Source organism: Rhinoderma darwinii, chromosome 3 (assembly GCF_050947455.1).
Source record: "Rhinoderma darwinii isolate aRhiDar2 chromosome 3, aRhiDar2.hap1, whole genome shotgun sequence".
NCBI classification, from domain to species: Eukaryota; Metazoa; Chordata; class Amphibia; order Anura; family Rhinodermatidae; genus Rhinoderma; species Rhinoderma darwinii.
Window position 1 is genome coordinate 362,419,496 of NC_134689.1, and position 19,659 is coordinate 362,439,154.

The 19,659-nt window shown below is 41.8% G+C and overlaps 23 non-coding genes across 23 annotated transcripts; all 23 read left to right on the forward strand.

Annotated features, from left to right (window-relative positions):
• The first annotated feature begins 633 nt into the window (after positions 1–633).
• Positions 634–706, forward strand: TRNAR-CCU (transfer RNA arginine (anticodon CCU)). The gene has a single exon. It is a non-coding gene; the product is annotated as a tRNA-Arg (tRNA).
• A 279-nt stretch (positions 707–985) lies between these two features.
• TRNAI-UAU (transfer RNA isoleucine (anticodon UAU)) lies at positions 986–1,078 on the forward strand. Its single transcript is given in 2 exon segments — positions 986–1,023; positions 1,043–1,078. It is a non-coding gene; the product is annotated as a tRNA-Ile (tRNA).
• A 1,455-nt stretch (positions 1,079–2,533) lies between these two features.
• On the forward strand, positions 2,534–2,626 carry TRNAI-UAU (transfer RNA isoleucine (anticodon UAU)). The gene is given in 2 exon segments: positions 2,534–2,571; positions 2,591–2,626. It is a non-coding gene; the product is annotated as a tRNA-Ile (tRNA).
• A 1,103-nt stretch (positions 2,627–3,729) lies between these two features.
• Positions 3,730–3,802, forward strand: TRNAR-CCU (transfer RNA arginine (anticodon CCU)). The gene has a single exon. It is a non-coding gene; the product is annotated as a tRNA-Arg (tRNA).
• A 279-nt stretch (positions 3,803–4,081) lies between these two features.
• On the forward strand, positions 4,082–4,174 carry TRNAI-UAU (transfer RNA isoleucine (anticodon UAU)). Its single transcript is given in 2 exon segments — positions 4,082–4,119; positions 4,139–4,174. It is a non-coding gene; the product is annotated as a tRNA-Ile (tRNA).
• A 1,103-nt stretch (positions 4,175–5,277) lies between these two features.
• Positions 5,278–5,350, forward strand: TRNAR-CCU (transfer RNA arginine (anticodon CCU)). The gene has a single exon. It is a non-coding gene; the product is annotated as a tRNA-Arg (tRNA).
• A 279-nt stretch (positions 5,351–5,629) lies between these two features.
• On the forward strand, positions 5,630–5,722 carry TRNAI-UAU (transfer RNA isoleucine (anticodon UAU)). Its single transcript is given in 2 exon segments — positions 5,630–5,667; positions 5,687–5,722. It is a non-coding gene; the product is annotated as a tRNA-Ile (tRNA).
• Positions 5,723–6,825: 1,103 nt separating this feature from the next.
• On the forward strand, positions 6,826–6,898 carry TRNAR-CCU (transfer RNA arginine (anticodon CCU)). Its single transcript has one exon. It is a non-coding gene; the product is annotated as a tRNA-Arg (tRNA).
• Positions 6,899–7,177: 279 nt separating this feature from the next.
• On the forward strand, positions 7,178–7,270 carry TRNAI-UAU (transfer RNA isoleucine (anticodon UAU)). Its single transcript is given in 2 exon segments — positions 7,178–7,215; positions 7,235–7,270. It is a non-coding gene; the product is annotated as a tRNA-Ile (tRNA).
• A 1,104-nt stretch (positions 7,271–8,374) lies between these two features.
• On the forward strand, positions 8,375–8,447 carry TRNAR-CCU (transfer RNA arginine (anticodon CCU)). The gene has a single exon. It is a non-coding gene; the product is annotated as a tRNA-Arg (tRNA).
• Positions 8,448–8,705: 258 nt separating this feature from the next.
• On the forward strand, positions 8,706–8,798 carry TRNAI-UAU (transfer RNA isoleucine (anticodon UAU)). Its single transcript is given in 2 exon segments — positions 8,706–8,743; positions 8,763–8,798. It is a non-coding gene; the product is annotated as a tRNA-Ile (tRNA).
• Positions 8,799–9,900: 1,102 nt separating this feature from the next.
• On the forward strand, positions 9,901–9,973 carry TRNAR-CCU (transfer RNA arginine (anticodon CCU)). Its single transcript has one exon. It is a non-coding gene; the product is annotated as a tRNA-Arg (tRNA).
• Positions 9,974–10,252: 279 nt separating this feature from the next.
• TRNAI-UAU (transfer RNA isoleucine (anticodon UAU)) lies at positions 10,253–10,345 on the forward strand. Its single transcript is given in 2 exon segments — positions 10,253–10,290; positions 10,310–10,345. It is a non-coding gene; the product is annotated as a tRNA-Ile (tRNA).
• A 1,103-nt stretch (positions 10,346–11,448) lies between these two features.
• On the forward strand, positions 11,449–11,521 carry TRNAR-CCU (transfer RNA arginine (anticodon CCU)). Its single transcript has one exon. It is a non-coding gene; the product is annotated as a tRNA-Arg (tRNA).
• A 279-nt stretch (positions 11,522–11,800) lies between these two features.
• TRNAI-UAU (transfer RNA isoleucine (anticodon UAU)) lies at positions 11,801–11,893 on the forward strand. The gene is given in 2 exon segments: positions 11,801–11,838; positions 11,858–11,893. It is a non-coding gene; the product is annotated as a tRNA-Ile (tRNA).
• A 1,103-nt stretch (positions 11,894–12,996) lies between these two features.
• On the forward strand, positions 12,997–13,069 carry TRNAR-UCU (transfer RNA arginine (anticodon UCU)). Its single transcript has one exon. It is a non-coding gene; the product is annotated as a tRNA-Arg (tRNA).
• Positions 13,070–13,348: 279 nt separating this feature from the next.
• Positions 13,349–13,441, forward strand: TRNAI-UAU (transfer RNA isoleucine (anticodon UAU)). The gene is given in 2 exon segments: positions 13,349–13,386; positions 13,406–13,441. It is a non-coding gene; the product is annotated as a tRNA-Ile (tRNA).
• A 1,455-nt stretch (positions 13,442–14,896) lies between these two features.
• Positions 14,897–14,989, forward strand: TRNAI-UAU (transfer RNA isoleucine (anticodon UAU)). The gene is given in 2 exon segments: positions 14,897–14,934; positions 14,954–14,989. It is a non-coding gene; the product is annotated as a tRNA-Ile (tRNA).
• A 1,103-nt stretch (positions 14,990–16,092) lies between these two features.
• Positions 16,093–16,165, forward strand: TRNAR-CCU (transfer RNA arginine (anticodon CCU)). The gene has a single exon. It is a non-coding gene; the product is annotated as a tRNA-Arg (tRNA).
• A 279-nt stretch (positions 16,166–16,444) lies between these two features.
• On the forward strand, positions 16,445–16,537 carry TRNAI-UAU (transfer RNA isoleucine (anticodon UAU)). The gene is given in 2 exon segments: positions 16,445–16,482; positions 16,502–16,537. It is a non-coding gene; the product is annotated as a tRNA-Ile (tRNA).
• A 1,103-nt stretch (positions 16,538–17,640) lies between these two features.
• TRNAR-CCU (transfer RNA arginine (anticodon CCU)) lies at positions 17,641–17,713 on the forward strand. Its single transcript has one exon. It is a non-coding gene; the product is annotated as a tRNA-Arg (tRNA).
• A 279-nt stretch (positions 17,714–17,992) lies between these two features.
• Positions 17,993–18,085, forward strand: TRNAI-UAU (transfer RNA isoleucine (anticodon UAU)). Its single transcript is given in 2 exon segments — positions 17,993–18,030; positions 18,050–18,085. It is a non-coding gene; the product is annotated as a tRNA-Ile (tRNA).
• Positions 18,086–19,539: 1,454 nt separating this feature from the next.
• TRNAI-UAU (transfer RNA isoleucine (anticodon UAU)) lies at positions 19,540–19,632 on the forward strand. Its single transcript is given in 2 exon segments — positions 19,540–19,577; positions 19,597–19,632. It is a non-coding gene; the product is annotated as a tRNA-Ile (tRNA).
• Positions 19,633–19,659: the final 27 nt, after the last annotated feature.

Sequence of the window (19,659 nt, forward strand, 5' to 3'; positions counted from 1 at the left end):
CAACCACTTATAGAAAAAGTCAAGTCCCAGTTGCCTAATGGATAAGGCACTGGCCTCCTAAGCCAGGGATTGTGGCTTTAACGCCCATCTGTATTGTTTGCCTTTCCTCTGTCTCAAAGTAAAGCCATTGGCATGTTATGGTTCCAGATTATAAGTGCTCTTCTGGCTTCTTCACTGGGTACTTGTCCCAGCTTCTGGGCCGGCTCCATCACTGTTACGTACTGTTATGTGACGATGCGCTAATCCCTTGGCAGCAGCAACATAATTGTATGTGAGATGTCACCAAGGGTTTAAAGTAAAGCCATTAGCATGTTTTAGTTCAAGATTAAAAGTGCTCGACTAGGTTCTTCACTGGATACTTATCTCAATACATATTAAGAGGTATTCAGTTTTTAAAGGGTTTTGTCACTCGATTAAGATTTCCTTCATCTGCATTAAAAATGTCCTGTTAGTGTGCAATTAGAACGACAATACAAGGGAACCTAGTCTTTTCTTAAAAAAACAAGCATGCGGTTAAGATTTTATCCGATTTGGAAAGCAAACGGTACAACACAAACCTTTCTCGCTCACTCATCACATGTGAATGTTTGCTTGCTTTGGAAAGAAAAAACCACGGCGCAGAGCAAATTTACAGCCCCAGTGGCCTAATGGATAAGGCACTGGCCTCCTAAGCCAGGGATTGTGGGTTCAAGTCCCATCTGGGGTGTTTACCTTTCATCTTTCTTAAAGTTAAGCTGTTGCTGTTTTAGTTCCTGATTAAAAGTGCTCAACTGGCTTCATCCACTGGACTGATGCTTCTTTATATATTAATAAGAGAGAAGTAAATGACTTATTACTCACAGTATCTTGAATGACCGCTATCTTAAACGCTGTCGTGTTTTTGAAAATTGATGGAAAACAGACACGCTTGAGGAATCACTTCATCCCGCGGTGCAATCGTTAAGCACACGGTGGAAAACTGACACGCGTGCAGACATCAGTAAGAGCTCCAGTGGCGCAATCGGTCAGTTCACGGTACTTATAAAGCAGTAACTGTTGAGCAATGCCGAGGTTGTGAGTTCGAGCCTCACCTGGAGCACTCCTTTCTTGCCTTCTTGTGCTTTATTTAGACCTCCAGTGGAATAGCAAACTTACTCATGGCCCATGATCTATAAACATAATTGAAGGGGATACATGGAAGAGGTATACCGTTTTTAAGGGTGAGTCCCATCTGTGGTGTTTGCCTTTTCTCTTTCTTAAATAAAAGCCATTGGCATGTTTTAGTTCCAGATTAAAAGTGCTCAACTTGCTTCTTTACTGGATACTTGTCCCAATATATATTAAGAGGTATTTTTAAAGGTTTTGGCCCTCCAATAAGCTTTCCTTCATCTTTATTAGCAGAGTCCTGTAAGTGTGTGATCATAATGAAAAGACAAGGGAGCCTCTTTCCTTTGTCTACAAAAAGCAAGCACGTGGTTAAGATTTTGTCAGATCTAGAAAGCAAACGGTAGAACACAAACCATTCTTGATCACTCAGTCACAAGTGAATGTTTGATTGCTTTGGAAAAACAACCACTTATAGAACAAGTCAAGTCCCAGTTGCCTAATGGATAAGGCACTGGCCTCCTAAGCCAGGGATTGTGGCTTTAACGCCCATCTGTATTGTTTGCCTTTCCTCTGTCTCAAAGTAAAGCCATTGGCATGTTATGGTTCCAGATTATAAGTGCTCTTCTGGCTTCTTCACTGGGTACTTGTCCCAGCTTCTGAGCCGGCTCCATCACTGTTACGTACTGTTATGTGACGATGCGCTAATCCCTTGGCAGCAGCAACATAATTGTATGTGAGATGTCACCAAGGGTTTAAAGTAAAGCCATTAGCATGTTTTAGTTCAAGATTAAAAGTGCTCGACTAGGTTCTTCACTGGATACTTGTCCCAATACATATTAAGAGGTATTCAGTTTTTAAAGGGTTTTGTCACTCCATTAAGATTTCCTTCATCTGCATTAGAAATGTCCTGTTAGTGTGCAATTAGAACGACAATACAAGGGAACCTAGTCTTTTCTTAAAAAATCAAGCATGCGGTTAAGATTTTATCCGATTTGGAAAGCAAACGGTACAACACAAACCTTTCTCGCTCACTCATCACATGTGAATGTTTGCTTGCTTTGGAAAGAAAAAACCACGGCGCAGAGCAAGTTTACAGCCCCAGTGGCCTAATGGATAAGGCACTGGCCTCCTAGGCCAGGGATTGTGGGTTCAAGTCCTATCTGGGGTGTTTACCTTTCATCTTTCTTAAAGTTAAGCTGTTGCTGTTTTAGTTCCTGATTAAAAGTGCTCAACTGGCTTCATCCACTGGACTGATGCTTCTTTATATATTAATAAGAGAGAAGTAAATGACTTATTACTCACAGTATCTTGACTGACCGCTATCTTAAACGCTGTCGTGTTTTTGAAAATTGATGGAAAACAGACACGCTTGAGGAATCACTTCATCCCGCGGTGCAATCGGTCAGCACACGGTGGAAAACGGACACGCGTGCAGACATTAGTAAGAGCTCCAGTGGCGCAATCGGTCAGCGCACGGTACTTATAAAGCAGTAACTGTTGAGCAATGCCGAGGTTGTGAGTTCGAGCCTCACCTGGAGCACTCCTTTCTTGCCTTCTTGTGCTTTATTTAGACCTCCAGTGGAATAGCAAACTTACTCATGGCCCATGATCTATAAACATAATTGAAGGGGATACATGGAAGAGGTATACCGTTTTAAAGGGTGAGTCCCATCTGTGGTGTTTGCCTTTTCTATTTCTTAAATAAAAGCCATTGGCATGTTTTAGTTCCAGATTAAAAGTGCTCAACTTGCTTCTTTACTGGATACTTGTCCCAATATATATTAAGAGGTATTTTTAAAGGTTTTGGCCCTCCAATAAGCTTTCCTTCATCTTTATTAGCAGAGTCCTGTAAGTGTGTGATCATAATGAAAAGACAAGGGACCCTCTTTCCCTTGTCTACAAAAAGCAAGCACGTGGTTAAGATTTTGTCAGATCTAGAAAGCAAACGGTAGAACACAAACCATTCTCGATCACTCAGTCACAAGTGAATGTTTGATTGCTTTGAAAAAACAACCACTTATAGAAAAAGTCAAGCCCCAGTTGCCTAATGGATAAGGCACTGGCCTCCTAAGCCAGGGATTGTGGCTTTAACGCCCATCTGTATTGTTTGCCTTTCCTCTGTCTCAAAGTAAAGCCATTGGCATGTTATGGTTCCAGATTATAAGTGCTCTTCTGGCTTCTTCACTGGGTACTTGTCCCAGCTTCTGAGCCGGCTCCATCACTGTTACGTACTGTTATGTGACAATGCGCTAATCCCTTGGCAGCAGCAACATAATTGTATGTGAGATGTCACCAAGGGTTTAAAGTAAAGCCATTAGCATGTTTTAGTTCAAGATTAAAAGTGCTCGACTAGGTTCTTCACTGGATACTTGTCCCAATACATATTAAGAGGTATTCAGTTTTTAAAGGGTTTTGTCACTCCATTAAGATTTCCTTCATCTGCATTAGAAATGTCCTGTTAGTGTGCAATTAGAACCACAATACAAGGGAACCTAGTCTTTTCTTAAAAAATCAAGCATGCGGTTAAGATTTTATCCGATTTGGAAAGCAAACGGTACAACACAAACCTTTCTCGCTCACTCATCACATGTGAATGTTTGCTTGCTTTGGAAAGAAAAAACCACGGCGCAGAGCAAGTTTACAGCCCCAGTGGCCTAATGGATAAGGCACTGGCCTCCTAGGCCAGGGATTGTGGGTTCAAGTCCCATCTGGGGTGTTTACCTTTCATCTTTCTTGAAGTTAAGCTGTTGCTGTTTTAGTTCCTGATTAAAAGTGCTCAACTGGCTTCATCCACTGGACTGATGCTTCTTTATATATTAATAAGAGAGAAGTAAATGACTTATTACTCACAGTATCTTGACTGACCGCTATCTTAAACGCTGTCGTGTTTTTGAAAATTGATGGAAAACAGACACGCTTGAGGAATCACTTCATCCCGCGGTGCAATCGGTCAGCACACGGTGGAAAACGGACACGCGTGCAGACATCAGTAAGAGCTCCAGTGGCGCAATCGGTCAGCGCACGGTACTTATAAAGCAGTAACTGTTGAGCAATGCCGAGGTTGTGAGTTCGAGCCTCACCTGGAGCACTCCTTTCTTGCCTTCTTGTGCTTTATTTAGACCTCCAGTGGAATAGCAAACTTACTCATGGCCCATGATCTATAAACATAATTGAAGGGGATACATGGAAGAGGTATACCGTTTTTAAGGGTGAGTCCCATCTGTGGTGTTTGCCTTTTCTATTTCTTAAATAAAAGCCATTGGCATGTTTTAGTTCCAGATTAAAAGTGCTCAACTTGCTTCTTTACTGGATACTTGTCCCAATATATATTAAGAGGTATTTTTAAAGGTTTTGGCCCTCCAATAAGCTTTCCTTCATCTTTATTAGCAGAGTCCTGTAAGTGTGTGATCATAATGAAAAGACAAGGGACCCTCTTTCCCTTGTCTACAAAAAGCAAGCACGTGGTTAAGATTTTGTCAGATCTAGAAAGCAAACGGTAGAACACAAACCATTCTCGATCACTCAGTCACAAGTGAATGTTTGATTGCTTTGGAAAAACAACCACTTATAGAAAAAGTCAAGCCCCAGTTGCCTAATGGATAAGGCACTGGCCTCCTAAGCCAGGGATTGTGGCTTTAACGCCCATCTGTATTGTTTGCCTTTCCTCTGTCTCAAAGTAAAGCCATTGGCATGTTATGGTTCCAGATTATAAGTGCTCTTCTGGCTTCTTCACTGGGTACTTGTCCCAGCTTCTGAGCCGGCTCCATCACTGTTACGTACTGTTATGTGACGATGCGCTAATCCCTTGGCAGCAGCAACATAATTGTATGTGAGATGTCACCAAGGGTTTAAAGTAAAGCCATTAGCATGTTTTAGTTCAAGATTAAAAGTGCTCGACTAGGTTCTTCACTGGATACTTGTCCCAATACATATTAAGAGGTATTCAGTTTTTAAAGGGTTTTGTCACTCCATTAAGATTTCCTTCATCTGCATTAGAAATGTCCTGTTAGTGTGCAATTAGAACGACAATACAAGGGAACCTAGTCTTTTCTTAAAAAAACAAGCATGCGGTTAAGATTTTATCCGATTTGGAAAGCAAACGGTACAACACAAACCTTTCTCGCTCACTCATCACATGTGAATGTTTGCTTGCTTTGGAAAGAAAAAACCACGGCGCAGAGCAAATTTACAGCCCCAGTGGCCTAATGGATAAGGCACTGGCCTCCTAAGCCAGGGATTGTGGGTTCAAGTCCCATCTGGGGTGTTTACCTTTCATCTTTCTTAAAGTTAAGCTGTTGCTGTTTTAGTTCCTGATTAAAAGTGCTCAACTGGCTTCATCCACTGGACTGATGCTTCTTTATATATTAATAAGAGAGAAGTAAATGACTTATTACTCACAGTATCTTGACTGACCGCTATCTTAAACGCTGTCGTGTTTTTGAAAATTGATGGAAAACAGACACGCTTGAGGAATCACTTCATCCCGCGGTGCAATCGGTCAGCACACGGTGGAAAACTGACACGCGTGCAGACTTCAGTAAGAGCTCCAGTGGCGCAATCGGTCAGTTCACGGTACTTATAAAGCAGTAACTGTTGAGCAATGCCGAGGTTGTGAGTTCGAGCCTCACCTGGAGCACTCCTTTCTTGCCTTCTTGTGCTTTATTTAGACCTCCAGTGGAATAGCAAACTTACTCATGGCCCATGATCTATAAACATAATTGAAGGGGATACATGGAAGAGGTATACCGTTTTTAAGGGTGAGTCCCATCTGTGGTGTTTGCCTTTTCTCTTTCTTAAATAAAAGCCATTGGCATGTTTTAGTTCCAGATTAAAAGTGCTCAACTTGCTTCTTTACTGGATACTTGTCCCAATATATATTAAGAGGTATTTTTAAAGGTTTTGGCCCTCCAATAAGCTTTCCTTCATCTTTATTAGCAGAGTCCTGTAAGTGTGTGATCATAATGAAAAGACAAGGGACCCTCTTTCCTTTGTCTACAAAAAGCAAGCACGTGGTTAAGATTTTGTCAGATCTAGAAAGCAAACGGTAGAACACAAACCATTCTTGATCACTCAGTCACAAGTGAATGTTTGATTGCTTTGGAAAAACAACCACTTATAGAACAAGTCAAGTCCCAGTTGCCTAATGGATAAGGCACTGGCCTCCTAAGCCAGGGATTGTGGCTTTAACGCCCATCTGTATTGTTTGCCTTTCCTCTGTCTCAAAGTAAAGCCATTGGCATGTCATGGTTCCAGATTATAAGTGCTCTTCTGGCTTCTTCACTGGGTACTTGTCCCAGCTTCTGAGCCGGCTCCATCACTGTTACGTACTGTTATGTGACGATGCGCTAATCCCTTGGCAGCAGCAACATAATTGTATGTGAGATGTCACCAAGGGTTTAAAGTAAAGCCATTAGCATGTTTTAGTTCAAGATTAAAAGTGCTCGACTAGGTTCTTCACTGGATACTTGTCCCAATACATATTAAGAGGTATTCAGTTTTTAAAGGGTTTTGTCACTCCATTAAGATTTCCTTCATCTGCATTAGAAATGTCCTGTTAGTGTGCAATTAGAACGACAATACAAGGGAACCTAGTCTTTTCTTAAAAAATCAAGCATGCGGTTAAGATTTTATCCGATTTGGAAAGCAAACGGTACAACACAAACCTTTCTCGCTCACTCATCACATGTGAATGTTTGCTTGCTTTGGAAAGAAAAAACCACGGCGCAGAGCAAGTTTACAGCCCCAGTGGCCTAATGGATAAGGCACTGGCCTCCTAGGCCAGGGATTGTGGGTTCAAGTCCCATCTGGGGTGTTTATCTTTCATCTTTCTTAAAGTTAAGCTGTTGCTGTTTTAGTTCCTGATTAAAAGTGCTCAACTGGCTTCATCCACTGGACTGATGCTTCTTTATATATTAATCAGAGAGAAGTAAATGACTTATTACTCACAGTATCTTGACTGACCGCTATCTTAAACGCTGTCGTGTTTTTGAAAATTGATGGAAAACAGACACGCTTGAGGAATCACTTCATCCCGCGGTGCAATCTGTCAGCACACGGTGGAAAACGGACACGCGTGCAGACATCAGTAAGAGCTCCAGTGGCGCAATCGGTCAGCGCACGGTACTTATAAAGCAGTAACTGTTGAGCAATGCCGAGGTTGTGAGTTCGAGCCTCACCTGGAGCACTCCTTTCTTGCCTTCTTGTGCTTTATTTAGACCTCCAGTGGAATAGCAAACTTACTCATGGCCCATGAACTATAAACATAATTGAAGGGGATACATGGAAGAGGTATACCGTTTTTAAGGGTGAGTCCCATCTGTGGTGTTTGCCTTTTCTCTTTCTTAAATAAAAGCCATTGGCATGTTTTAGTTCCAGATTAAAAGTGCTCAACTTGCTTCTTTACTGGATACTTGTCCCAATATAAATTAAGAGGTATTTTTAAAGGTTTTGGCCCTCCAATAAGCTTTCCTTCATCTTTATTAGCAGAGTCCTGTAAGTGTGTGATCATAATGAAAAGACAAGGGACCCTCTTTCCCTTGTCTACAAAAAGCAAGCACGTGGTTAAGATTTTGTCAGATCTAGAAAGAAAACGGTAGAACACAAACCATTCTCGATCACTCAGTCACAAGTGAATGTTTGATTGCTTTGGAAAAACAACCACTTATAGAAAAAGTCAAGTCCCAGTTGCCTAATGGATAAGGCACTGGCCTCCTAAGCCAGGGATTGTGGCTTTAACGCCCATCTGTATTGTTTGCCTTTCCTCTGTCTCAAAGTAAAGCCATTGGCATGTTATGGTTCCAGATTATAAGTGCTCTTCTGGCTTCTTCACTGGGTACTTGTCCCAGCTTCTGAGCCAGCTCCATCACTGTTACGTACTGTTATGTGACGATGCGCTAATCCCTTGGCAGCAGCAACATAATTGTATGTGAGATGTCACCAAGGGTTTAAAGTAAAGCCATTAGCATGTTTTAGTTCAAGATTAAAAGTGCTCGACTAGGTTCTTCACTGGATACTTGTCCCAATACATATTAAGAGGTATTCAGTTTTTAAAGGGTTTTGTCACTCCATTAAGATTTCCTTCATCTGCATTAGAAATGTCCTGTTAGTGTGCAATTAGAACGACAATACAAGGGAACCTAGTCTTTTCTTAAAAAAATCAAGCATGCGGTTAAGATTTTATCCGATTTGGAAAGTAAACGGTACAACACAAACCTTTCTCGCTCACTCATCACATGTGAATGTTTGCTTGCTTTGGAAAGAAAAAACCACGGCGCAGAGCAAGTTTACAGCCCCAGTGGCCTAATGGATAAGGCACTGGCCTCCTAGGCCAGGGATTGTGGGTTCAAGTCCCATCTGGGGTGTTTACCTTTCATCTTTCTTAAAGTTAAGCTGTTGCTGTTTTAGTTCCTGATTAAAAGTGCTCAACTGGCTTCATCCACTGGACTGATGCTTCTTTATATATTAATCAGAGAGAAGTAAATGACTTATTACTCACAGTATCTTGACTGACCGCTATCTTAAACGCTGTCGTGTTTTTGAAAATTGATGGAAAACAGACACGCTTGAGGAATCACTTCATCCCGCGGTGCAATCGGACATGCGTGCAGACATCAGTAAGAGCTCCAGTGGCGCAATCGGTCAGCGCACGGTACTTATAAAGCAGTAACTGTTGAGCAATGCCGAGGTTGTGAGTTCGAGCCTCACCTGGAGCACTCCTTTCTTGCCTTCTTGTGCTTTATTTAGACCTCCAGTGGAATAGCAAACTTACTCATGGCCCATGATCTATAAACATAATTGAAGGGGATACATGGAAGAGGTATACCGTTTTTAAGGGTGAGTCCCATCTGTGGTGTTTGCCTTTTCTCTTTCTTAAATAAAAGCCATTGGCATGTTTTAGTTCCAGATTAAAAGTGCTCAACTTGCTTCTTTACTGGATACTTGTCCCAATATATATTAAGAGGTATTTTTAAAGGTTTTGGCCCTCCAATAAGCTTTCCTTCATCTTTATTAGCAGAGTCCTGTAAGTGTGTGATCATAATGAAAAGACAAGGGACCCTCTTTCCCTTGTCTACAAAAAGCAAGCACGTGGTTAAGATTTTGTCAGATCTAGAAAGCAAACGGTAGAACACAAACCATTCTCGATCACTCAGTCACAAGTGAATGTTTGATTGCTTTGGAAAAACAACCACTTATAGAAAAAGTAAAGTCCCAGTTGCCTAATGGATAAGGCACTGGCCTCCTAAGCCAGGGATTGTGGCTTTAACGCCCATCTGTATTGTTTGCCTTTCCTCTGTCTCAAAGTAAAGCCATTGGCATGTTATGGTTCCAGATTATAAGTGCTCTTCTGGCTTCTTCACTGGGTACTTGTCCCAGCTTCTGGGCCGGCTCCATCACTGTTACGTACTGTTATGTGACGATGCGCTAATCCCTTGGCAGCAGCAACATAATTGTATGTGAGATGTCACCAAGGGTTTAAAGTAAAGCCATTAGCATGTTTTAGTTCAAGATTAAAAGTGCTCGACTAGGTTCTTCACTGGATACTTGTCCCAATACATATTAAGAGGTATTCAGTTTTTAAAGGGTTTTGTCACTCCATTAAGATTTCCTTCATCTGCATTAGAAATGTCCTGTTAGTGTGCAATTAGAACGACAATACAAGGGAACCTAGTCTTTTCTTAAAAAAACAAGCATGCGGTTAAGATTTTATCCGATTTGGAAAGCAAACGGTACAACTGAAACCTTTCTCGCTCACTCATCACATGTGAATGTTTGCTTGCTTTGGAAAGAAAAACCACGGCGCAGAGCAAGTTTACAGCCCCAGTGGCCTAATGGATAAGGCACTGGCCTCCTAAGCCAGGGATTGTGGGTTCAAGTCCCATCTGGGGTGTTTACCTTTCTTCTTTCTTAAAGTTAAGCTGTTGCTGTTTTAGTTCCTGATTAAAAGTGCTCAACTGGCTTCATCCACTGGACTGATGCTTCTTTATATATTAATAAGAGAGAAGTAAATGACTTATTACTCACAGTATCTTGACTGACCGCTATCTTAAACGCTGTCGTGTTTTTGAAAATTGATGGAAAACAGACACGCTTGAGGAATCACTTCATCCCGCGGTGCAATCGGTCAGCACACGGTGGAAAACGGACACGCGTGCAGACATCAGTAAGAGCTCCAGTGGCGCAATCGGTCAGCGCACGGTACTTATAAAGCAGTAACTGTTGAGCAATGCCGAGGTTGTGAGTTCGAGCCTCACCTGGAGCACTCCTTTCTTGCCTTCTTGTGCTTTATTTAGACCTCCAGTGGAATAGCAAACTTACTCATGGCCCATGATCTATAAACATAATTGAAGGGGATACATGGAAGAGGTATACCGTTTTTAAGGGTGAGTCCCATCTGTGGTGTTTGCCTTTTCTCTTTCTTAAATAAAAGCCATTGGCATGTTTTAGTTCCAGATTAAAAGTGCTCAACTTGCTTCTTTACTGGATACTTGTCCCAATATATATTAAGAGGTATTTTTAAAGGTTTTGGCCCTCTAATAAGCTTTCCTTCATCTTTATTAGCAGAGTCCTGTAAGTGTGTGATCATAATGAAAAGACAAGGGAACCTCTTTCCCTTGTCTACAAAAAGCAAGCACGTGGTTACGATTTTGTCAGATCTAGAAAGCAAACGGTAGAACACAAACCATTCTCGATCACTCAGTCACAAGTGAATGTTTGATTGCTTTGGAAAAACAACCACTTATAGAAAAAGTCAAGTCCCAGTTGCCTAATGGATAAGGCACTGGCCTCCTAAGCCAGGGATTGTGGCTTTAACGCCCATCTGTATTGTTTGCCTTTCCTCTGTCTCAAAGTAAAGCCATTGGCATGTTATGGTTCCAGATTATAAGTGCTCTTCTGGCTTCTTCACTGGGTACTTGTCCCAGCTTCTGAGCCGGCTCCATCACTGTTACGTACTGTTATGTGACGATGCGCTAATCCCTTGGCAGCAGCAACATAATTGTATGTGAGATGTCACCAAGGGTTTAAAGTAAAGCCATTAGCATGTTTTAGTTCAAGATTAAAAGTGCTCGACTAGGTTCTTCACTGGATACTTGTCCCAATACATATTAAGAGGTATTCAGTTTTTAAAGGGTTTTGTCACTCCATTAAGATTTCCTTCATCTGCATTAGAAATGTCCTGTTAGTGTGCAATTAGAACGACAATACAAGGGAACCTAGTCTTTTCTTAAAAAATCAAGCATGCGGTTAAGATTTTATCCGATTTGGAAAGCAAACGGTACAACACAAACCTTTCTCGCTCACTCATCACATGTGAATGTTTGCTTGCTTTGGAAAGAAAAAACCACGGCGCAGAGCAAGTTTACAGCCCCAGTGGCCTAATGGATAAGGCACTGGCCTCCTAGGCCAGGGATTGTGGGTTCAAGTCCCATCTGGGGTGTTTACCTTTCATCTTTCTTAAAGTTAAGCTGTTGCTGTTTTAGTTCCTGATTAAAAGTGCTCAACTGGCTTCATCCACTGGACTGATGCTTCTTTATATATTAATAAGAGAGAAGTAAATGACTTATTACTCACAGTATCTTGACTGACCGCTATCTTAAACGCTGTCGTGTTTTTGAAAATTGATGGAAAACAGACACGCTTGAGGAATCACTTCATCCCGCGGTGCAATCGGTCAGCACACGGTGGAAAACGGACACGCGTGCAGACATCAGTAAGAGCTCCAGTGGCGCAATCGGTCAGCGCACGGTACTTATAAAGCAGTAACTGTTGAGCAATGCCGAGGTTGTGAGTTCGAGCCTCACCTGGAGCACTCTTTTCTTGCCTTCTTGTGCTTTATTTAGACCTCCAGTGGAATAGCAAACTTACTCATGGCCCATGATCTATAAACATAATTGAAGGGGATACATGGAAGAGGTATACCGTTTTTAAGGGTGAGTCCCATCTGTGGTGTTTGCCTTTTCTCTTTCTTAAATAAAAGCCATTGGCATGTTTTAGTTCCAGATTAAAAGTGCTCAACTTGCTTCTTTACTGGATACTTGTCCCAATATATATTAAGAGGTATTTTTAAAGGTTTTGGCCCTCCAATAAGCTTTCCTTCATCTTTATTAGCAGAGTCCTGTAAGTGTGTGATCATAATGAAAAGACAAGGGACCCTCTTTCCTTTGTCTACAAAAAGCAAGCACGTGGTTAAGATTTTGTCAGATCTAGAAAGCAAACGGTAGAACACAAACCATTCTCGATCACTCAGTCACAAGTGAATGTTTGATTGCTTTGGAAAAACAACCACTTATAGAAAAAGTCAAGTCCCAGTTGCCTAATGGATAAGGCACTGGCCTCCTAAGCCAGGGATTGTGACTTTAACGCCCATCTGTATTGTTTGCCTTTCCTCTGTCTCAAAGTAAAGCCATTGGCATGTTATGGTTCCAGATTATAAGTGCTCTTCTGGCTTCTTCACTGGGTACTTGTCCCAGCTTCTGAGCCGGCTCCATCACTGTTACGTACTGTTATGTGACGATGCGCTAATCCCTTGGCAGCAGCAACATAATTGTATGTGAGATGTCACCAAGGGTTTAAAGTAAAGCCATTAGCATGTTTTAGTTCAAGATTAAAAGTGCTCGACTAGGTTCTTCACTGGATACTTGTCCCAATACATATTAAGAGGTATTCAGTTTTTAAAGGGTTTTGTCACTCCATTAAGATTTCCTTCATCTGCATTAGAAATGTCCTGTTAGTGTGCAATTAGAACGACAATACAAGGGAACCTAGTCTTTTCTTAAAAAATCAAGCATGCGGTTAAGATTTTATCCGATTTGGAAAGCAAACGGTACAACACAAACCTTTCTCGCTCACTCATCACATGTGAATGTTTGCTTGCTTTGGAAAGAAAAAACCACGGCGCAGAGCAAGTTTACAGCCCCAGTGGCCTAATGGATAAGGCACTGGCCTTCTAGGCCAGGGATTGTGGGTTCAAGTCCCATCTGGGGTGTTTACCTTTCATCTTTCTTAAAGTTAAGCTGTTGCTGTTTTAGTTCCTGATTAAAAGTGCTCAACTGGCTTCATCCACTGGACTGATGCTTCTTTATATATTAATCAGAGAGAAGTAAATGACTTATTACTCACAGTATCTTGACTGACCGCTATCTTAAACGCTGTCGTGTTTTTGAAAATTGATGGAAAACAGACACGCTTGAGGAATCACTTCATCCCGCGGTGCAATCGGTCAGCACACGGTGGAAAACGGACACGCGTGCAGACATCAGTAAGAGCTCCAGTGGCGCAATCGGTCAGCGCACGGTACTTATAAAGCAGTAACTGTTGAGCAATGCCGAGGTTGTGAGTTCGAGCCTCACCTGGAGCACTCCTTTCTTGCCTTCTTGTGCTTTATTTAGACCTCCAGTGGAATAGCAAACTTACTCATGGCCCATGATCTATAAACATAATTGAAGGGGATACATGGAAGAGGTATACCGTTTTTAAGGGTGAGTCCCATCTGTGGTGTTTGCCTTTTCTCTTTCTTAAATAAAAGCCATTGGCATGTTTTAGTTCCAGATTAAAAGTGCTCAACTTGCTTCTTTACTGGATACTTGTCCCAATATATATTAAGAGGTATTATTAAAGGTTTTGGCCCTCCAATAAGCTTTCCTTCATCTTTATTAGCAGAGTCCTGTAAGTGTGTGATCATAATGAAAAGACAAGGGACCCTCTTTCCCTTGTCTACAAAAAGCAAGCACGTGGTTAAGATTTTGTCAGATCTAGAAAGCAAACGGTAGAACACAAACCATTCTCGATCACTCAGTCACAAGTGAATGTTTGATTGCTTTGGAAAAACAACCACTTATAGAAAAAGTAAAGTCCCAGTTGCCTAATGGATAAGGCACTGGCCTCCTAAGCCAGGGATTGTGGCTTTAACGCCCATCTGTATTGTTTGCCTTTCCTCTGTCTCAAAGTAAAGCCATTGGCATGTTATGGTTCCAGATTATAAGTGCTCTTCTGGCTTCTTCACTGGGTACTTGTCTCTGCTTCTGAGCCGGCTCCATCACTGTTACGTACTGTTATGTGACAATGCGCTAATCCCTTGGCAGCAGCAACATAATTGTATGTGAGATGTCACCAAGGGTTTAAAGTAAAGCCATTAGCATGTTTTAGTTCAAGATTAAAAGTGCTCGACTAGGTTCTTCACTGGATACTTGTCCCAATACATATTAAGAGGTATTCAGTTTTTAAAGGGTTTTGTCACTCCATTAAGATTTCCATCATCTGCATTAGAAATGTCCTGTTAGTGTGCAATTAGAACGACAATACAAGGGAACCTAGTCTTTTCTTAAAAAAACAAGCATGCGGTTAAGATTTTATCCGATTTGGAAAGCAAACGGTACAACACAAACCTTTCTCGCTCACTCATCACATGTGAATGTTTGCTTGCTTTGGAAAGAAAAAACCACGGCACAGAGCAAGTTTACAGCCCCAGTGGCCTAATGGATAAGGCACTGGCCTCCTAAGCCAGGGATTGTGGGCCCAAGTCCCATCTGGGGTGTTTACCTTTCTTCTTTCTTAAAGTTAAGCTGTTGCTGTTTTAGTTCCTGATTAAAAGTGCTCAACTGGCTTCATCCACTGGACTGATGCTTCTTTATATATTAATAAGAGAGAAGTAAATGACTTATTACTCACAGTATCTTGACTGACCGCTATCTTAAACGCTGTCGTGTTTTTGAAAATTGATGGAAAACAGACACGCTTGAGGAATCACTTCATCCCGCGGTGCAATCGGTCAGCACACGGTGGAAAACGGACACGCGTGCAGACATCAGTAAGAGCTCCAGTGGCGCAATCGGTCAGCGCACGGTACTTATAAAGCAGTAACTGTTGAGCAATGCCGAGGTTGTGAGTTCGAGCCTCACCTGGAGCACTCCTTTCTTGCCTTCTTGTGCTTTATTTAGACCTCCAGTGGAATAGCAAACTTACTCATGGCCCATGATCTATAAACATAATTGAAGGGGATACATGGAAGAGGTATACCGTTTTTAAGGGTGAGTCCCATCTGTGGTGTTTGCCTTTTCTCTTTCTTAAATAAAAGCCATTGGCATGTTTTAGTTCCAGATTAAAAGTGCTCAACTTGCTTCTTTACTGGATACTTGTCCCAATATATATTAAGAGGTATTTTTAAAGGTTTTGGCCCTCCAATAAGCTTTCCTTCATCTTTATTAGCAGAGTCCTGTAAGTGTGTGATCATAATGAAAAGACAAGGGACCCTCTTTCCCTTGTCTACAAAAAGCATGCACGTGGTTAAGATTTTGTCAGATCTAGAAAGCAAACGGTAGAACACAAACCATTCTCGATCACTCAGTCACAAGTGAATGTTTGATTGCTTTGGAAAAACAACCACTTATAGAAAAAGTCAAGTCCCAGTTGCCTAATGGATAAGGCACTGGCCTCCTAAGCCAGGGATTGTGGCTTTAACGCCCATCTGTATTGTTTGCCTTTCCTCTGTCTCAAAGTAAAGCCATTGGCATGTTATGGTTCCAGATTATAAGTGCTCTTCTGGCTTCTTCACTGGGTACTTGTCCCAGCTTCTGAGCCGGCTCCATCACTGTTACGTACTGTTATGTGACGATGCGCTAATCCCTTGGCAGCAGCAACATAATTGTATGTGAGATGTCACCAAGGGTTTAAAGTAAAGCCATTAGCATGTTTTAGTTCAAGATTAAAAGTGCTCGACTAGGTTCTTCACTGGATACTTGTCCCAATACATATTAAGAGGTATTCAGTTTTTAAAGGGTTTTGTCACTCCATTAAGATTTCCTTCATCTGCATTAGAAATGTCCTGTTAGTGTGCAATTAGAACGACAATACAAGGGAACCTAGTCTTTTCTTAAAAAATCAAGCATGCGGTTAAGATTTTATCCGATTTGGAAAGCAAACGGTACAACACAAACCTTTCTCGCTCACTCATCACATGTGAATGTTTGCTTGCTTTGGAAAGAAAAAACCACGGCGCAGAGCAAGTTTACAGCCCCAGTGGCCTAATGGATAAGGCACTGGCCTCCTAGGCCAGGGATTGTGGGTTCAAGTCCCATCTGGGGTGTTTACCTTTCATCTTTCTTAAAGTTAAGCTGTTGCTGTTTTAGTTCCTGATTAAAAGTGCTCAACTGGCTTCATCCACTGGACTGATGCTTCTTTATATATTAATCAGAGAGAAGTAAATGACTTATTACTCACAGTATCTTGACTGACCGCTATCTTAAACGCTGTCGTGTTTTTGAAAATTGATGGAAAACAGACACGCTTGAGGAATCACTTCATCCCGCGGTGCAATCGGTCAGCACACGGTGGAAAACGGACACGCGTGCAGACATCAGTAAGAGCTCCAGTGGCGCAATCGGTCAGCGCACGGTACTTATAAAGCAGTAACTGTTGAGCAATGCCGAGGTTGTGAGTTCGAGCCTCACCTGGAGCACTCCTTTCTTGCCTTCTTGTGCTTTATTTAGACCTCCAGTGGAATAGCAAACTTACTCATGGCCCATGATCTATAAACATAATTGAAGGGGATACATGGAAGAGGTATACCGTTTTTAAGGGTGAGTCCCATCTGTGGTGTTTGCCTTTTCTCTTTCTTAAATAAAAGCCATTGGCATGTTTTAGTTCCAGATTAAAAGTGCTCAACTTGCTTCTTTACTGGATACTTGTCCCAATATATATTAAGAGGTATTATTAAAGGTTTTGGCCCTCCAATAAGCTTTCCTTCATCTTTATTAGCAGAGTCCTGTAAGTGTGTGATCATAATGAAAAGACAAGGGACCCTCTTTCCCTTGTCTACAAAAAGCAAGCACGTGGTTAAGATTTTGTCAGATCTAGAAAGCAAACGGTAGAACACAAACCATTCTCGATCACTCAGTCACAAGTGAATGTTTGATTGCTTTGGAAAAACAACCACTTATAGAAAAAGTAAAGTCCCAGTTGCCTAATGGATAAGGCACTGGCCTCCTAAGCCAGGGATTGTGGCTTTAACGCCCATCTGTATTGTTTGCCTTTCCTCTGTCTCAAAGTAAAGCCATTGGCATGTTATGGTTCCAGATTATAAGTGCTCTTCTGGCTTCTTCACTGGGTACTTGTCCCAGCTTCTGGGCCGGCTCCATCACTGTTACGTACTGTTATGTGACGATGCGCTAATCCCTTGGCAGCAGCAACATAATTGTATGTGAGATGTCACCAAGGGTTTAAAGTAAAGCCATTAGCATGTTTTAGTTCAAGATTAAAAGTGCTCGACTAGGTTCTTCACTGGATACTTGTCCCAATACATATTAAGAGGTATTCAGTTTTTAAAGGGTTTTGTCACTCCATTAAGATTTCCTTCATCTGCATTAGAAATGTCCTGTTAGTGTGCAATTAGAACGACAATACAAGGGAACCTAGTCTTTTCTTAAAAAAACAAGCATGCGGTTAAGATTTTATCCGATTTGGAAAGCAAACGGTACAACACAAACCTTTCTCGCTCACTCATCACATGTGAATGTTTGCTTGCTTTGGAAAGAAAAAACCACGGCGCAGAGCAAGTTTACAGCCCCAGTGGCCTAATGGATAAGGCACTGGCCTCCTAAGCCAGGGATTGTGGGTTCAAGTCCCATCTGGGGTGTTTACCTTTCTTCTTTCTTAAAGTTAAGCTGTTGCTGTTTTAGTTCCTGATTAAAAGTGCTCAACTGGCTTCATCCACTGGACTGATGCTTCTTTATATATTAATAAGAGAGAAGTAAATGACTTATTACTCACAGTATCTTGACTGACCGCTATCTTAAACGCTGTCGTGTTTTTGAAAATTGATGGAAAACAGACACGCTTGAGGAATCACTTCATCCCGCGGTGCAATCAGTCAGCACACGGTGGAAAACGGACACGCGTGCAGACATCAGTAAGAGCTCCAGTGGCGCAATCGGTCAGCGCACGGTACTTATAAAGCAGTAACTGTTGAGCAATGCCGAGGTTGTGAGTTCGAGCCTCACCTGGAGCACTCCTTTCTTGCCTTCTTGTGCTTTATTTAGACCTCCAGTGGAATAGCAAACTTACTCATGGCCCATGATCTATAAACATAATTGAAGGGGATACATGGAAGAGGTATACCGTTTTTAAGGGTGAGTCCCATCTGTGGTGTTTGCCTTTTCTCTTTCTTAAATAAAAGCCATTGGCATGTTTTAGTTCCAGATTAAAAGTGCTCAACTTGCTTCTTTACTGGATACTTGTCCCAATACATATTAAGAGGTATTTTAAAGGTTTTGGCCCTCCAATAAGCTTTCCTTCATCTTTATTAGCAGAGTCCTGTAAGTGTGTGATCATATTGAAAAGACAAGGGACCCTCTTTCCCTTGTCTACAAAAAGCAAGCACGTGGTTAAGATTTTGTCAGATCTAGAAAGCAAACGGTAGAACACAAACCATTCTCGATCACTCAGTCACAAGTGAATGTTTGATTGCTTTGGAAAAACAACCACTTATAGAAAAAGTCAAGTCCCAGTTGCCTAATGGATAAGGCACTGGCCTCCTAAGCCAGGGATTGTGGCTTTAACGCCCATCTGTATTGTTTGCCTTTCCTCTGTCTCAAAGTAAAGCCATTGGCATGTTATGGTTCCAGATTATAAGTGCTCTTCTGGCTTCTTCACTGGGTACTTGTCTCTGCTTCTGAGCCGGCTCCATCACTGTTACGTACTGTTATGTGACAATGCGCTAATCCCTTGGCAGCAGCAACATAATTGTATGTGAGATGTCACCAAGGGTTTAAAGTAAAGCCATTAGCATGTTTTAGTTCAAGATTAAAAGTGCTCGACTAGGTTCTTCACTGGATACTTGTCCCAATACATATTAAGAGGTATTCAGTTTTTAAAGGGTTTTGTCACTCCATTAAGATTTCCATCATCTGCATTAGAAATGTCCTGTTAGTGTGCAATTAGAACGACAATACAAGGGAACCTAGTCTTTTCTTAAAAAAACAAGCATGCGGTTAAGATTTTATCCGATTTGGAAAGCAAACGGTACAACACAAACCTTTCTCGCTCACTCATCACATGTGAATGTTTGCTTGCTTTGGAAAGAAAAAACCACGGCACAGAGCAAGTTTACAGCCCCAGTGGCCTAATGGATAAGGCACTGGCCTCCTAAGCCAGGGATTGTGGGCCCAAGTCCCATCTGGGGTGTTTACCTTTCTTCTTTCTTAAAGTTAAGCTGTTGCTGTTTTAGTTCCTGATTAAAAGTGCTCAACTGGCTTCATCCACTGGACTGATGCTTCTTTATATATTAATAAGAGAGAAGTAAATGACTTATTACTCACAGTATCTTGACTGACCGCTATCTTAAACGCTGTCGTGTTTTTGAAAATTGATGGAAAACAGACACGCTTGAGGAATCACTTCATCCCGCGGTGCAATCGGTCAGCACACGGTGGAAAACGGACACGCGTGCAGACATCAGTAAGAGCTCCAGTGGCGCAATCGGTCAGCGCACGGTACTTATAAAGCAGTAACTGTTGAGCAATGCCGAGGTTGTGAGTTCGAGCCTCACCTGGAGCACTCCTTTCTTGCCTTCTTGTGCTTTAT